We start from the raw sequence: 18,828 nt of genomic DNA on the forward strand, positions 1-18,828 counted from the left end.
TCACCAAGATCTGCCTGCCCCTGCTTCGCGAGTGCTGGGATTAAAGGTGTGCACCATCACACCTGTCTTGAATTCTTATCGCTACCAAGTGGCAGTTGAACAATTTGTGATGAAACCTGAATCCACATCTGGAGCAATTTTTACCCTTTCAGTATTCCCAACAATAACAAATCTAAATTCCGTAGTTTATGTATTTCATAAACTATAGAAGGCAGTAGTTTTATTCTGTATTTCTTAATTTAAGTTTTTGTTTAAACTAATTTTTAAATTTTACATATACATTTATATTATTACATATTTATAGAGTGTTTAACTGTTTTCAGAACCCTTTTATGACTTAAGGATAATTATATATATATATATATATATATATATATATATATATATATATATATATTTATAACCATCACTTATTTTGTAACTACTTTCATACCAGAAAAATTGAAAGCCAGTATTAAAGTGGGATTGTCATTCTTGGTTTTAAGAGCAAATGTACGCACATCTCCTCAGATTTACTGCCTACAGAAAGAAAAGGTTTAATGTCTATGTGAGTCAGCTGTCCTTAAGTGCTGCCTAATGCAACACAGGGGGTCTGAGTCGAAGTTTGGAAAAGTTAAGAGAAACCCTAGTTCATATTAAGTATGTGACTAGAAGACTGCACAATTCTGAGTTCTGGCTACAGGAATGCCGTGTCTATTTCTCAATCCCAGAAGACCAATGCACTCACTGCTTAGAGAGCAAAAAGTAAAACAAAACAAAACACAAAACCTCACCTGTGCTTGTTAGTACAGATTAGTAAGTGGAGTGGTGTCTGCTGTAGCTTGTGTTGCTTGCATGGACATGACTGTGTTGTTAACTGAGGGATTTTTCAAGACAACCTATTGGTTATCACCAAGCTCTGTGACATAAGTGGTGGGACCTTCCTAATGCAACAACGCATAACTTTCCTCCATTGAATAACGAGTATCCTCAGCAAAGCGGACAGAAACACTCGCCTAAACCTTCACTGGGTTGCCTTTTTTCACATTAGACTGCTCGCTCACTTATCCTAGGTGTCTGTGTCTGATGAGTTTTTAGACTATGTGGGTAAAAGACAAATACATATGCAATAGAACTGATATTTGTATAGTATCAATGAGGTCTCCACAAAATAAAATAAAATAAAATAAAATAAAATAAAATAAAATAAAAAGGCCAAGCCAAGCATTTCATTTTAAGAACTTTGAACAGAATGCGTTTGTAAGCCAATGACCTGGAGAGGAAAATATTCTAATTTAAATTGATATTCTTTGTACATTTATTATGTAATCCCATTTAGTCCTCACTATGCATAAAAGATACAGTGATCTCGCTTCAAAATTTGGTAAACAGCATGCCGTCAGGAGGGAATAAGGCACTTGGACCCGGAAGCAATCATTTCTTCCTCAGACTGAATGTCAGTCTGGTTGTGTCAAAATAACCCCCTTCCTCCTGCTTCAGTCAGATTTTCTCCGCTCCAGCCGAGTTGGCTCCACTCCAGCCGAGTCTGCTCCACTCCAGCCAGCTTTGCTCCACTCCAGGGCCGTGGCCTCTGGTTTTTCACGGACTTTAGGAAACTTACATTGACCGCTCAGTCTCTACTCCTCTAGGATGTAATTTCAAAGCTCTCTCAGCTTGACCACTAAGGGACAGTTTCCTTAAGTGCATGGGTGCCTTCCCATTGATATAAAATTATCAATGGCGACATCTGAATGAAACTCCTCTGTGTCCTTACTTTTGCCGCCTGCCCCACAGCCTCCACTGGTCACTAGTACACTCTATCTTGTTAAGGGAATTAACTCTTCTGTCTTCCTCATATGAGAGGATGCATAAGCAAGCAGGCATTCTACAGCAGGTGCTCCTAATTTTTTTTTCTACTTGCAGCCTCCTTTTCACTCTAAAAATTTTATATGTTAATTTTATAAATTGATTCTTTAGTATGCATCTAATTTTACTATTTATTAGGGTCAATTTGCGTGCCAATATGATACATATTCACATTTGCTTTTCCATAAGAAATTAAATCCTGGATGAATCTTTCATACTGCAAGATGTACAGTATTTTCAGCATTTTCTGAGGTGATCAATATTTTAATTTATACTTATCAATGTTAGAATTCAGATTCACATCAAAGTTGCAGAAGTGCATTTTTAGGGGCATTTGAGATAGTTAAAAAAATTTTGTCCTAATTACAAACTGAATTTAACATAAAAACATTTTATTTCATGGAACTTCCATTATAAACTCAAGGGGCAATTTTGATGATCAAATATTCTAAAAATGTAATACAATGATATAATAATTTGCTGCACACTAAATAATGATAATAGGAAGATATTAAAATTTACTAGAAGATACTAAAAGGTTTGGTTTTATAAAATTAAGCCATTATGTATACTTTTTCTTTTCTTTTCTTTTTTTTTTTTGAGACAGAGTTTCTCTGTGTAGCCTTGCCTGTTCTGGATTCACCTAGTAGACCAGACTGGCCTCGAACTCATATAAATCCACATGTCTCTGTCTCCCCTGAGTGCTAGGATCGCAGACATGCTCCACAGCACCTGGAAAGCCATTATATTTCAGCAGTGGCAGTAAAACTCTTGTAGCTATTAGCGTGAAAAAGTCTCTAATCTGCCAGTGGTTTTTAGGCGGAATTTGCTGGTCGGGTACAATGTCACAGCACACACTGTTTAGAGTGAGCGCATCATGCTTAGAGTCAAGGCTGCAATGAAGTCACATGGACTGCATGAACAGATGCATGCTGTCAAAATATCTCAGATTCACGATGCGTTTGCTTTCAAATCATCATTTGCTCAGAAACCTTCTACTGCTGCCAGTTTTATTCATGACTTCTACATTCAGTTTTGTGACCCTATATGAGGTCACAAGATCAATTTAAGAAGCTCTAGCAGAGTATGGCCCTTCAGTCACAGACGGCTTACGCCCATTTTGAATAAGGCAGGGAGGGGGATGATCATTCTCACTACAAAGAAAGATGGGTGTCTGAGGTGAGGAATGCAGGGACTACCTTCCTTGACTGCTATCCACCATGTGTGTGTTTTGAAATATCACACTGTGGCCTATACACATGTACAATCATTAAGTGCTTTTTAAATCAAAGGGAAAGATATTTCCATTCACTGCCTAGGTGCTCAAATTAAACAAGGCCTAATTACCAAGCACGGATCTCCCTGACCACACTGAGCAACCCCCCTTTCTTTTTGAACCAGCTCAAATCAGCTCCTAAGAACTCACTGGCCTTATGTTTGAGTGAGGTTGAGTTGAATTTTTGTCCCTTTCTGCATTGTATGTATTTCAAAGTCTTCTTTGCCTATCTCTCTGAAAACGGTCCCCATCTTGCCGGCTATTAGGCCTTGCAGTTGGCCATCTACTCAAGCATGTCTGAAGCCATTCCTTAGATGTGATCATAAACAAGTCTCTATATTAAGCCTGTTTTGTAAATGCACTGCTTTCATCCTACACACACTCTGATCAGTCTTCATAAAGATTTAAGGAGGTTTCTGTATAGTGGCACATTTCTCAAGAAAATTGGTCATATAAATATTAGCACATCATTAGTACATTATCACATGGACATTGCTTTTTCTGAGGTATTAAAGAGTATTTTAAGGCTTTTGATTAAGATGACACAAAAGTTTCGATTTTCAACTTTAACAGTTACAAATGCCCCCTCTCACACTTCCTTTCTTAGCTACATTTTCCTGGTGATGTCTAGAATAAATGTGTAATAATATAAATCGAAATAATATCAAGAGAATGATATTGAGCAGTTATTAATTCTGACAGCTTCATTTGAAAATTGTACACCAGATACAACTCTAGAAATAAGAGATTCATTAAGTAGCTACTGAGTAATGGGAAAAATCCTTTTCCTTTAGTGGAAATTCTTAAGATATTCAGATGTTTGGGGAGCTATTTCCATAGTTCAAGAGAAAGAATATATGGGTGAATTGTTTTTATTAGCTTTTCTAAAAGATAGTTTAATTATAAAAATAATCCATGACACACTGGATAATTAATAAAGAAGTTATTAATATAGATGACAATAATGTTTATACTCAAAAGCACTTTTGAGAAATGCTTCAATAAAGTAAGGATCTTCTGGAAATGGAAAGTGTGCGAGAAGAAAATTTTCATTTTCGCTTTTCTCATCAGCGATTTAAATTATCTTGTCTAGCTTACTTACTTTCTGTTCCGTCCTGACTGTAGGAGACGCGTGTGGTCATGAGTTAGAATGAAGTGTCCTACTCTGTGTGTGATTCTGACATCCCACCTCCTGCCCCCATGAACTCAATTCTGCCTGTCAAAATTAAAAGGGAATAGAGTGCACACTGTGTGGCTGTCTCGGCAATCACACAGAGTCTGCTCTTCTCTTAATAGCTTGCCATAGCGACTACTGCCTGAGACCCTGAGCCATGGGATCACCCTAAATTTCCAAGAAAGAAGAGATTCCAAGATCTGAAATGTGACCCCCTGTAGCCCACGTCTCCTCAATTATGCCTCTACAGCATCCCTCTGTATTCTTCCATAGACTCTGCCTCTCTCTCTCTCTTCTCCCTGCCCCCCCCCCCACTACAACCACCATCACCACACTGTGGAAATCTCTATTTAAAATTACCTGTCAAATGATGGTAATCAAATTTGCAAAGTGTTTTATGTATCATAGCGTTGTATTGCAGGGAAGGAAAAATCGGTCTTTCGTTAAATATCCAGGCCAGCCCACATTCCTTTTTTTTTTCCTCTTAGTGGAAGAAAGGTATTGCTTGGGATAGTACTGCTATAATCTGTGAAAGTTCTTTATATATAATCTTATTTAATGTATTTTCTTTAAATTAACAATGAGTAATCTTAAGATGTGCTCTCTCTAACTTATGGTAAGAATCTCATAAAAATGGATGCTGACATTGCTAATGCCATGTATAAGGAAACATCAGAAATATAAAGCCCAACCATCTCAGATTATTAATGACATATATTCTTATGAATATCAATTATGAGCCAAATATAACTGCTGTACACACTAGAGGCCATTTTTAAAGTTGAAAAATACATATATAGAAAGAAAATAAATTCTACTCCAGAGGATTCCTCTTTCCGGTTAAATATTTGTTAATATCGTGTAGACAGAACTGTTATTATAACCCAAGCGAGACCATGTTCAATTTCTTTCTTTTTTCAAAAAAAATTTTTATTCAACTTATATCCTGATTGCAGCTAAACTATTTGAGCCTATAAGACAGGACTCTTTTTCATTTATAATATCAGTAGTGTTGTATAACAATCCAATCTCAGGCACCACTGGAAACAAGGTGATAATGAGTTGGATGTTCAGGGCACTGTCTAGGCAGAAAGTAAAAGCACGAAACGCAAAGGTTTTGTTTATCGGGTCACTAAGGCAGGTAAGAGATGAGGAAAAGTGAGTAGAGTCCTTAACATCAACAAACATTTCATGCTGATCCCTTTAAAATCAGATATTCACTGTACTTGCTAATATACTTTTATTCTTTTTTTTATATGCTTTCATTCTAATAGCTTAGATTTCCTCAACATTTACTGGAAGTATGAATTGTACAAGTAATTGGCTAGGATCATGAAGACACACTATTTCTTTTATTGGTGAAGATTAAGTGAGGACCAAATAACTTTCTTGTAATTTAATTTAATTTTTTTATTTATAGAAGAAATCACAATTGATTGGGTTTTACAATATATGCAATCAACTTTAATCCCTTTGAATTAATAAAACCAGTTTTATTTGAATATACTAATACACACGGCACTTTTTTTTTTGCCTCACAGAACTTCATTAAAACATAATCTTACGAATATTAATAAACACTCTCACATAAGCAGAAGGCGGATCACTGGTTTCTTAGCAGCCATCCTGCACATAATAAATCTTACCAGTGCATTCTCAGTTACTGTGTCTGGCTCCTAAATTAAATTGAAAGATCAGTTATTGAGTCCTTATTTTAAGTCAGGTATATTAGTCAAAGGTATTGATAATGACAGCTGAGAACCTCAGGGAACGCCAATCTAAGTAGAAAGTATTCACACATGTGCTTGTACTCACAAGCAGAGTTCAGGAAATGAGTAGACAGAGTAATGTCAGTTTTCTTAGTTAGTGAAGGCACACCATAAGGCACCTCTGATAAAGGAGAGCGTTTCAGAGGATTAGCCCACTATTATCATGGCGGGGAGCACAGCAGTGTGTAAGCAGATGTGGTGCTAGAAAAGAGCTGAGAGTTTTAGGTCTTGACTTGCAGGCAGCAGAAGGAGACTCTGTGTCACAATGGGCATAGTTTGAGCATATATGATGTCTCTAAGGCTGCCCCCACAGTGACACACTTCCTCCAGCATGGCTACGCCTACTCCAACATAGCCACACCTCCTAATAGTGCCACTCACTACGGGTCTATGGAGGCCAATTACATTCAATCTACCACACCTGCTATGAGATCTCACAGGTAGAAGAAACAGGAAGTTACTCAAGAGATGTAGATCAAACTAGGCTTGTTGGAAATGATGTAATTTTTATCATACTTGTAAAAAAGAAGGATACAAAGTAATTGTTGAAAAGCTAGCTTTTTGTATGTAATTATGTATATTCATGGTAGAAAAATGTGAGACAATTGTGGATAGGACAAAATGAAAGTCACATTTAGTCATTTTTCATATAGATAAACACAAATATATGATATATGCCGAATTTTAAAAGGTTATAGCAAATCAGAAGTATCTTCAATTGTACCTATAAAATCATTCCTAATTCACACTATTCATAGTTGAGTAGATTTATAAACTTCAAATATGTTCATTTTTCATTTAAAAGAAGACACATAAAACTGTATATTTACTATGTATTGGCAATGAATTTTGCTATGTACATATATTCCAAAAATAAGATTGATGAGGTAAATCTCTTAGTGTGACTTCCATTGGCAACCGTTACTCCGCTCCAAGTGTGGTTAGAATAGAGGGGGGGAGGAGGAGGAGGAGGGACACTAAAGGATTGCAAAGTATTCAGTAGACGTGTTTTGAATCCTAACTAGTTGTGGGTTAGGATTGTTTTTTTAACTTTAAGAAGGCTGGAATGGTTCGAGTGACAGTATGATTTCCTAAAGGCTCGTGTGCTTGAACACCTTGTGCCTAAGTGATGATGCTCTTTGAGGAGGTCATTGCATCTTTAGGAGGTGCAGCCTTGATGGAAGAAACGCAGTCACTGAGGCCTGGCTTTGTCTTCTGCCTACTTCCTGCTATATCTCTGGACAGTTAGGCTGGGATATTTCAGCTTCCTGTTCCTTTCCCTGTGGCCCCTCCCACCATTATAAATTCTCTCTCTAGAATGGTGAGTGAGGCTGAAATGTTTCTGTCTGTCGCTTGCTTTTGGTTATGGTATATTATCATAGCAACAGGAAGGAGACTAACACTAGGCAAGGACAGAGGGGAGGACATCCTATTGGGACTCTAGATGAGAGAAGCATAGGAGAATGGCAAAGTAGAAGGATCCAGAGCGTCCTAGAAACCTACAAGTAGAACATTAGGATAGGCAGATTTGGGCACAGGGGTCCCGCTCAAACTAAGGCACCAGCCAAGGACAATACAGGTGGTAAACCTTAAACCCCTACCCAGATCTAGCCAATGGGTAGAACATTCTCCATAGTAGAGTGGAGAGTGGGACATTACTTTCTCACGAACTCTGGTGCCTCACATTTGACCATGTCCCCTGGAGAGGGAGACCTGGTGGCACTCAGAGGAAGGACAGCAGGTTACCAAGAAGAGACTTGATACCCTATAAACATATACAGGGGGAGGTAATCCCCCTCAGGAACAGTCATAGGGGAGGGGAATAAGGGGAAAATGGGAGGGAGGGAAGAATGGGAGGATACAAGGGATGGGATAACCATTGAGATGTAACAAGAACAAATTAATTAAAAAAAATAAAAAAAAATAAAAGACTTCAAGCAAGTGAAATAACCCACAGGAGCGAGATCTGCAGGAGGATCAGGAGCTTATGCTGACTTTCAACAACCCTATAAACTGCACCTTGAGCTGCAAAAACACCTGTTTTAAGACACAATACAGAACGACAGCTGTTTACGTCCCTTACATCGCTTACTCTAGTCAGCTTTTCCACATACTTAAAACTGTACTTCAACTGAAACACCACCAATGCTTCGGGAGAGGAGTGGAGTTTGCATATCAGTGAGAAGGAAGAGCAAATAAAGTTTCTGTCTCTTGGGTGGGTTTACACAGTTTTGAGTTTGTACGGTCTGTCTTGAAAGAATATCAGTGGTGACCTTTCTCCATGAAATACTACTCTGCGAGGAAAGGTATTAAAACATGCAATTCCCAAGCGGCCGTGATCTTTCTCTTCTATCTCTGGGTCTGTAATGAAGGAAAAGAAATGCATACGTATCCAGCTCACGATTTTACATGGCATCCTGGTTATTTTCTCTCACTGTAGTGAGAATGAAGAAGAGCAGAGTGGTGTGTACCTGGTCAGAAAACTGTCACGGTGAGACAAACCAACCCAACCTGCAAGGGTCTCGCAGGCTTGATTTAGAGATGTCCGAGCTCCACAGGACCTGCCTGTCTGGATCCCAAGAGTCCTCATGTACTCTGACCATCATTCTTTTCTTGCTAAAAACATTACAGTGACAGCTCAATAGCAAAGTTGTGTCAGTTACTGCCCAAAGTCTGTAGGACAAGGTACGAACTTCTCCAGGGTCAGGGACTCCTCTCATGCAGCTCTTTCTCCCGTTGGTCTCTGCATCGCTCAGCGGCTCAGGCCGTCAGCAGTCCTCAGCACCTGCTGCTTCCTTGGCACTGCTCTGAGAGCGGAAAACCTCAGTATCTGTTTGATATTAGCTCACATCTCCCACAGCATTAACTTCATCGATTGCTCAACAATTCTTGCATCTGCCAGCGTATGCCACATCTCCTTGCTGTGGAAAATGCATCCATTTTTTAAAGGGTGTAACTCAAGCTCCACATTTTCCTCATTTATAAAATTTAGTTAGATTAAATTCCAATTCTGGAGCTATCCTGAGGTTCTAGTCTTTCTGTATTTATATCTGACCCACTCTTGCCAGCTCTCTGCTTTTCTTGTCCCACAGTTTATCTGTACAAATTCATTTCTATCAGCCTTTCCCATCACAAGCCATCCCTTCTCTCCCATTAATCATCTTTGTCTTTTGTCTTTAAACTTAATCCAATTCATCCGACTTCCTTGGCACTGAAGTTTTCACCTAAATACTCTGGGAGGGCCCACGTCAGAATGCAAGAGGGTCCTATCCATCTCGTGTTTCACTTGAACTTCACGATTAATGTTCAGGTCTCAATCTTATGGCATATTTTGCACAGTCCTGTGGAAGCCGAAATTGCATTTGACTATTTATAAAGCTGCCTCACTCCATGATAAACTCTGAAAAGGCAGAGTTTTGGCAGCCAGCCAGCTGACAGTTTGTGAATTCAGTGTTCCAATTTCATGGAACTTTCTTCTATTCTGCTAGTATCTAATTTTTGAAATGTTTGTATTAGAGTATAGGAATGCCTAAGTATTGAAATTAGAATTATGACACCATTACAATCACCAGTTTGGGATACGGATACGTGTCTTTCACTTATCAATTTATGAGCTCTCTACATGTTACTTTGAGATTAAAGGAACCAGATTCCATAATAATTTCTCCTCTTCTGGGGCACATCATCACACACTGCCATCACAGACAATCAGAGGAAAACCTAGGAATAGGAAAGAGGCAAGGGCATCTGCTTCCATGTCCCCTCACCTTTTCCTCTTCCTGCTGTGGCTAGCTCACTGCGGGTACCAGTGACCATTACTGTCCAACAGAGGCTTCCTACTCATCTCTTCAAAGGCCAGAGGACATTTAACCAATTTCTCTACTGTTCCACTAGGGGCAACTATATCCACTTTAGTGGAAGATGAATCTCAGCCTTAAGGATCTCTTTAAGGTTGCTCTTTGCATCTTCTGTTCAGTCTCCTTTTGCACCCTCTTTGTAAGGAGGGTTTTAAAAAACCTATTTCATAGTGCTTTATACTATATTATTTGTTATTTAGATTTCTGGCATTCTTTTGATTTCCACTCTTTTAACTAGATGCAGACGGATACTTTTCAGTCTGGGTACTTTTGTATTCTATGTGTTTGAAAGTGGCTTCTTGTCACATATAGTAAAAGGGATTGTGCTGCTTACAAAAAGGCCTTTCATAGCTCATGCTATTTAATTTTTTATTATAATGTTCTTACTTACTGGAATACATATAAATATACATAATCCTTTCATAAATAGATACTTTGCACAGTTCATAGCATTAGTATTTGATTATTATCAGTTAACTTACTGGATTTTAATTTTTTTAAACAAAGTTTTTCTTCCAGGATAAAAATATAAACTGCTCAATTTAATATGATAAGGATTAGCTTGAAAAATCATACATATTGATGATATAAAATATATAAGTTGTTATAGTTAACAATAATAATATTAACAGTTAACATTATTCGATAATGTTATAATACTTTATATATACCAAATCATGTATTTTAAGAATCCTGTGATTCTGGCATTAATTTTGTATTTTTACAAACAAAATAAATAGGTATTAAATGGATCAATTAATGTTCATAGCATAATCACATTTGTGTTGCTCCATTATATAGGGATGTTAAAATTGCTCAGGTCCTAATTGTAATTGTTAGTTAAATATCACTGTAAGCCATGCATCAGATACGGAACTTCAAAATCTATTGAAAGTTTAGTTGTCCAGTGTAGTTCTTTTTCTAGGTAATGATTCCACTGCACTTGCATGTTTGATACATCACTGGGAAAATTAAGTGTAATATGTCAGTGCAGTTCTGCAATGATTTAAACATCTGGAATACATACAGTTAAGGGAAATTAGAATTATACAGTATCTCCAAGCAAGACCCAATAGGAAAGTAGTCATTGAAGAAGGTTGCTTATTCTAGAGAAGAAAGTCTTTGAGAAGGATGGCGGCTACTTGACTATTTCAAATGCTGTTAAGTGGAAAAGCAATGGATGCTCTTCATTGTGGCTCTAGGAAGCAGTAAAAGCATTAATGAATAGCAATTATGAGGAATAACATTACTGCTGATACAGTAAAGAAATAGATTAATGTTTCACATAACCTGAGCAGGAAATACTATGGCAGAGCCTTGTGTGACCCAGCATGATACACAGACATGCATGCACCAAGAGGAGCCTAAAATCATTCCTTAGGATTTTGCAAAGTTGAGAGTTGATACATTGTGCATTTCTGGAATATATTACAAGATAAGTTTTAATTATAAAATTATTGGTTTTAATAAAATCCAATTATACTACTTAAATGCAGCATCCAGGTGTTCAAATGCAGGCTGGCTCCTCCTGCTTTCCTTAGTGGCACTTATGCTCTCCAAAAGTAAGTCTCCTCAGTCATGTGAAAGCCAAATGTGGGAAGAGATGCAAAAGAACGCTCACATTCCAGGAAGAATTAAAAGAGCTTGCAGAGCATTAAAAACTCGACAAAAAAAAAATGATAGTTTTTGATGCTCTTCTCTTTAAAGTAAGAAAATGAAAACTAGGAACTCAGCCCTATTTACACAGGAAAAGCTTGAAATGTAATAACCCAAAGTAGGCCAGTGAAAGGAAATTAGTGTCAGGTTCAAGCCTGCAAATACGCCAATACACTCAAGCACACTGACAAACAGAAAGAGGAAAACTGTGATTCTATCAGTACATGCTACAGACTGTTGATAAAATTTAGGTGGTATTTCTTAAATTCAAAGTAAAATATGTAGTATACTACTAAAAAACAGTAGCCCATAGGCCAAAAATAAGTGGAAATACTGTTTTCCATTGAAATAGTGAAAACACTTAGCCTAACATCAAAAGAACAGAATTCATTGCCAGAATTATTTAAATTGTCTCGAAGGTTTTAAGTAAATCTTTTTTAAAAATTTTTTCCTTTATTAATTTATTCTTGTTACATCTCAATGGTTATCCCATCCCTTGTATCCTCCCATTCTTCCCTCCTTCTTCTTTTCCCCTTATTCCCCTTCCCTATAACTGTTCCTGAGGGGGATTACTTCCCCTTGTATATGCTCATAGGGTATCAAGTCTCTTCTTGGTAACCTGCTGTCCTTCCTCTGAGTGCCACCAGGTCTCCCTCTCCAGGGGACATGGTCAAAGGTGAGGCACCAGAGTATGTGAGAAAGTAATGTCCCACTCTCCACTCTACTGTGGAGAATGTTCTGTCCATTGGCTAGATCTGGGTAGGGGTTTAAGGTTTACCACCTGTATTGTCCTTGGCTAGTGCCTTAGTTTGAGCGGGACCCCTGTGCCCAAATCTGCCTATCCTAATGTTCTACTTGTAGGTTTCTAGGACGCTCTGGATCCTTCTACTTTGCCATTCTCCTATGCTTCTCTCATCTAGAGTCCCACTAGAATGTCCTCCCCTCTGTCTCAGTTTCCTGGTAAGTGAAGGCTTTCGTGGGACATGCCCCTTGGGCTAATATGCAGATATAAGTGAGTATATACCATTTGAGTCTTTCTGCTTCTGGGTTAGCTCACTCATTATGATCATTTCTAGCTCAATCCATTTATCCACAAATTTCGGGAATTCCTTGTTTTTAATAGCGGAATAGTATTCCATAGTGTATATGTACCACAGTTTCTTTATCCATTCTTCTACTGATGGACACTTAGGCTGTTTCCATGTTCTGGCTATTATGAATAAGGCTGCTATGAACATGGTTGAGCAAATTTTCTTGTTGTGTGCTGGAGCATATTCTGGGTATATTCCAAGGAGTGGAATAGCTGGGTCTTGAGGAAGCCCTGTTCCCATTTTTGTGAGATAGCACCAGATAGATTTCAATCTTAACTAAAGGTGAACAATCTACTTTACATATTCTCCAGAATTGTTGATTTGTAGACATAAGTGGAATATTGGAGCTACGAGCCTCATACAGTGGGTAAAGTACTTGACATGCCAGTGTGAAGACCGAAGTTACTCTACCCAACCCCCATGTAAATCAGATGCATCCCTGCACGTGTAATCCCAGTGTTCTTATGGAGAGATGAGGACAGAAACAGGAGAATTATGGAAGCTTCCAGGCCTGCTTGTGTGGTGTACACAAGGCAAAACAAGACTAGTGTTTTGATATAAGTGAGTATATACCGTTTGTCTCTTTTTGCTTCTGGGTGAACTCCCTCATTATGATAATTTCTAGATCAATCCATTTGTCCCCAAATTTCGGGAATTCCTTGTTTTTAATAGCTGAGGAGTATTCCATAGTGTAAATGTACCACAGTTTCTTTATCCATTCTTCTACTGAGGGACATTTAGGCTGTTTCCATGTTCTGGCTATTATGTATAAAGCAGCTATGAGCATGGTTGAGCATATGTCCCTGTTGTGTGGTAGGGCATTTTCTGGGTATATTCCAAGGAGTGGGATAGATGGGTCTTGAGGAAGCCCTGTTCCCATTTTTCTGAGAAAGCGCCAGATAGCTTTCCAAAGTGGTTGTACTAGTTTGCATTCCCACCAGCAATGAAGGAGTGTTCCTCTCTCTCCACATCCTCGCCAACATGTGGTGTCATTTGAGTTTTTGATCTTAGCCATTCTGATGGGTATAGGATGGAATCTCAGTGTCGTTTTGATTTGTATTTCTCTGATGATTAACAAGGATGAGCATTTCTTTAAGTGTTTCTCAGCCATTTGATATTCCTCTGTTGGGAATTCTCTGTTAAGTTCCAAGCCCCATTTTGCAATTGGGTTGTTTGGTTTTGTGGTGTTTAGTTTCTTGAGTTCTTTATAAATTTTGAATATTAAACCTTTGTCAGATGAAGGGTTGGTGAAGATCTTTTCCCAGTCTGTAGGCTGTTGCTTTGTTCTACTGACAGTGTCTCTTGCCTTACAGAAGCTTCTCAGCCTCATGAGATCCCATTTATTAATTGTTGACATTAAAGCCTGGGCTGTTGGTATACTGTTCAGGAAGTTTTCTCCTGTGCCTATGTGTCCCAGGCTCTTCCCCACTTTTTCCTCTAGCTGAATTAATGTCTCTGATAACCGCTTATTTTCAGACTCTGGTTTGTATATTTGAGAATTATGTGTTAAATGATTTTAACTACTTTAAAAAGTAATATGAACTGCAGAAAAGTGATCATAGTAGATACTTATCAAAATGTATTTCAGTATCATTCTTATAACATTGTTAACATAAATGTTTACATTCTCTACTAAATTCTACTATAATAAGAGCTTTTGTTTATGATTATTACAATATGGATGGAAGTCTGCATGTTTTAGCAGGAAACAATTCCTTCTCCTGGATTGGTGCCAGCAGTTCATATTGTTAGTGATCACATAGCATTTTTACATACTCCATGCCCATTAAACAATAAATTTGTGTCCTTGATGAAATTGGATAGTTGTTCCTTGCACAAAAGTCAACAGTGCTATCACATCTTTTCTCTTGAGCTTTAAACCCACAATGACAGCCTAAGAAACAGAAATGGGGATGGTTGCTTTGTTTTATGAAGCACTCCCTTATCTGTGTCTTGGCAGCCTCCTGTTAGCAGCTGGAGTGCTTAGCCTTCCTCCAGAGACTAATACGGACAATCCGGGCTCCTGATTTACAGATTTCCTTTAAATTGCCTCCCTGGAATGGCTCACTTCTAAAAGGCATTTTAAGATTTTTAGTATCTAGGTGAGCTGTATAACATGCTTCATTGGAATATTTTAGCCTGCGTGATATGATAATTTAGCCAGGATCTGGAAGAAATGTGTTCTCAAGTGTTTTGTCTTTTACGTTCTTCTAGCTGGTGCTGAGGGGAAGTTCTAGCCAAGAATGAAAAAACATGTTGTATTTTTAAATTCATCTGTTTTTGTGAATAGTTGGCTTTTTTTGACTATGAGGCAATTCCTTTTCTGATGTAGAGAGACTCGTCTCAAAAGTGTGAAAGCAGTTACCAGACAATAACCAAGGGTGACGGTTTTAACTTCACCCACCTTCTCCTCTTGGATGCTTGTATGTGTATATTCTCTCTCTCTCTCTCTCTCTCTCTCTCTCTCTCTCTCTCTCTCTCTCTTATTTCTTATTTCCCTGTAGATTCACAAATAAGTTAACAGACCCAGAGCCTTACCACCAGCTTTTAAGGCAAGCAGGCGGAAGTTTACATTAGCCTGGGGAGCTCTCCACTGTGGTTTGCCCCTGTCCAGGAGCTGATCTCAGATTAAAAAAAAAGAAAAGAAAAGAAAAGAAAGGCCCTTTACAAACTGTGGTACATTTACACAGTGGATTACTACCCAGCCCCTAAAAGCCAGGGAATCCAGATCCAGAAAGACACATATGGGATATACTCACATATAAGTGGATATTAGCACAACATAGATGTCCTCTGAAAGACTTCACCCATCAGGGATCAGTACAGATGTTGAGACTCACTGCTGGACTCTTAAAGGAGAGTGGTATGGAAGAATAGGGGGAAGGAAGGACCCAGAATGTTCAGGAACCTTACAAGGAGACCATCAAGACTGGCAGATCCGGGCATTCTTCACAAGCCCCTCTGTGAATGTGTGTGCCCTAAGAAGTTCTTGAGGCACAAGTGCTCCCTGGATTTGGCTAATATTTGGGAGCTCTTGGTTGTACTGGATAGCTAATATGTTCTCCAGAATTCAGCAGAGAATCATTTGAATCAAAAGGCATTTCTGTGCTTTGAAAATGTTATTAACACTACTGAAAAGGCCATGTCTTGAGACTGATGACACATCAGTCGTTTCGTGGAATGAGCAAAATATCATTTGGAAATGAGTCTTTAACACTTTCTTAACAATTTTATAGTGAAAATATTCAATACACAATGCCTCAAAAAACAAACAAACAAACAAACAAACAAACAAAAAACAGTCATTACCTTCCAATACATAATTATTTCCTGAATGACTCACAGGACCACTTAGACATTTAGGACGATCCAGTGACAATGTCCTGCAGCTGAAGATCTGTGTCTTGATGAATATGACCAATCTCAGCAGCTCAGTGTTATAACAGGAGGAGCAATGACAAGTGTTTTATCTGCACGAGACCCAGCAGTCACTGGCTAACAAAAGTAAAGGACAACTGACCTTCGGGTCCCTGTTCTGTGAGTGCTACTTCTGTTGCTAGAATGGATTTGTGTAATCATCTGGAATTCAGCTGGATAGTTGATTATGAATGTTCCATGAAGGCAGGAGGAGGATCATCTTTTCAGATGGAATTTACTAGTTCTCTTTCTTTTAACATGTGTTGAAGGTGGATAAATGAATGCAATCCTCTTTACTTCTTACTCTATCTCCTTGTGAATGCATGTTCTTTGTAAAAGAAAATATGTGAAAATAAGATTTTTATATTTCAAAGAGACTAGGTTCTCCATGTATTATCTCCATATACAACATCAAAATATATTTATTCATATACAGTATTTCCCTCATTAGTAACACTACCTTTTCCAGTGTGGCATATATTTGAAAAGGCTCATGATTAGGGGTTGGTGGGAAAGCTCATGGAAAGAGCACTGCAAGACTATCAGTTTAATTTGTACGCCTGGAAAAGAACAGTAAAGCAGCCGAGAATAAAACCAATTCCCAACCCAAGAAAAGGTGCTGGTAGCAGTAGCAAGACAGTGGTTATAAATCTGTCTACATCTTACAGCTCTGACTGTATTAATTTGGTTCCATAGCACTACTTATTTGGCTCTTCTCAAGAGTTAGATCTTATACATTTTAAATATGCTTCCTGGTTTCTTATGTATGAGAATTTCTTGTCAATAAATTGTGAATTGATTTATAATTGTATGGTACAAAGTGTCCCCCAGGCCTCCACAGACACAGACTTCAAGCCTCACTCTTTTAACATTGTTATCTGGCAAGGATGCTACCCAATGGCGTTCAGAAGTTAAATTATTTGGCCAATGTCATTTTTTATATTTTATTAATTTATTCATATTACATCTTAATTGTTATCCCATCCCTTGTATCCTCCCTTTCCTCCCTCTCTCCCATTTTCCCCTTACTCCCTCCCCTATGACTGTGACTGAGGGGGACCTCCTTCCCCTGTATATGCTCATAGGGTATCAAGTCTCTTCTTGGTAGCCTGCTATCCTTCCTCTGAGTGCCACTAGGTCTTCCCATCCAGGGGACATAGTCAAATATGAGGCACCAGAGTTCGTGTGAAAGTCAGACCCCACCCTCCACTCAACTGTGGAGAATGTCCTGTCCATTGGGTAGATCTGAGTAGGAGTTCAAAGTTTACTGCATGTATTGTCCTTGGCTGGTGCCATAGTTTGAGCATTGGCCAATGTTATTTAAGCTTACAATTTTGACAATATTTTATCATAGACAGACACATAGCATATAATATCCTGGATGACTCTCTCTCTCTCTCTCTCTCTCTCTCTCTCTCTCTCTCTCTCTCTCTCTCTCTCTCTCTCTCTCCAATCCTCTCTCTCCCCAATGATGAACATCAATCTCATCTCAATTTTTTTGAGGGAGAAGTTTCCTACAATATACAACAACAAAGACCCTCAAAGGGAAACTAATATAGATTATGACATTTGTGTTAATGTGACACTTTATTACATGAACAAATTAGACAGTACTGGAAGTGCTGATAATACTGTTTTGAAATATCATCAGCTATAAAGTAGTACACCATTGCTTCCTTTACTGAAAGAACTTAAATAAATCTGCTTAATGATCCTATACATTTTTCTCTCCCCATGAAGCTATTTTCTTTTCTGCTATAATCTGCAATTATTTCCTTTTCCCTGAGGAGAAAATTTCACCAAAGAAATAAAAGCCATTTCACTAACAATTGTCTTCTCTGTACCTTACAATATTTTTCTTTTATTTGTAGAGACTGAGGAAGATTCTTTAAGATGACTCTACTGTGTTTTATTACTGAAGAGTAATGAGAGCTTGCAACTTAAAAAATGGGGTCCTGGGGCCCATGTTTTCAAGACACTTCTGTCACAATATGCACACACATGATTGATTATCCAATTTATAGGTAATATTTCATATGCCATCATGGTGCAGTTTAAATGATTTTGACAAGTACAGAAGAGTGTCATTGACAGGTGCAGAAATAAATGATGGGTTTAAGCCTTCAAATGTTTTTTACAGCATTTCACTGAGTGGCAGGTTGATAAATTAAAATTACAGTTGGAGCATCAGGCCTGAAAGCACAACTGCTTTAGATGACAAAAATAGCACTGCGGAAACTTTGTGTACTCTCTAGAGAAGTAGCCCAGAGGGCCCTGGGAAAGAATGAAACCAGTGCAGTTACTAAAGAAATCATTAATTTTGTTGTAGTGTTGTTTGAGTCTATAAAACAACAAAAACATATTTTTAGGAAAGGAAAATTGGCTTTATCTCTTTATTCCTGTTTTCCTTGGAGATATGTAGAAAATTATAGCCACACTATCCACAGTACCAACCGACAAGGATTGAGTTACCCGTCAGTGATACAAGATGGTCATGTTTTAAAAGGAGGCTAATTAACCTTCTCTCAGTATCTACAGTGCAGCCAGACCATAGCTTAGACTGTTGCCCTGGCTCAATACAGGCCAACCAAGAAAACAAACTACCACATTGACACTTATTCTGATGTACTCAAAGAAAATGATTGCTGCAGGCGTTTTCACTGTTTTAACATTTATTTCTAGCTTATGTATTTTCAAGCCATCTCTAAAGTATTGTAGTTAGTTCTAAGTGATCCTAGACATC

The 18,828-nt window shown here is 38.2% G+C and overlaps 1 protein-coding gene across 7 annotated transcripts in view; it reads right to left on the reverse strand.

Annotated features, from left to right (window-relative positions):
- Positions 1–18,828, reverse strand: part of RALYL (RALY RNA binding protein like) — a 651,644-nt gene that overhangs the window by 93,118 nt on the left and 539,698 nt on the right. The gene's annotated exons all lie outside the window — the stretch shown is intronic.

Source organism: Acomys minous (assembly GCF_964271855.1).
Source record: "Acomys minous genome assembly, chromosome: 9".
In the NCBI taxonomy this organism is placed as follows: Eukaryota; Metazoa; Chordata; class Mammalia; order Rodentia; family Muridae; genus Acomys; species Acomys minous.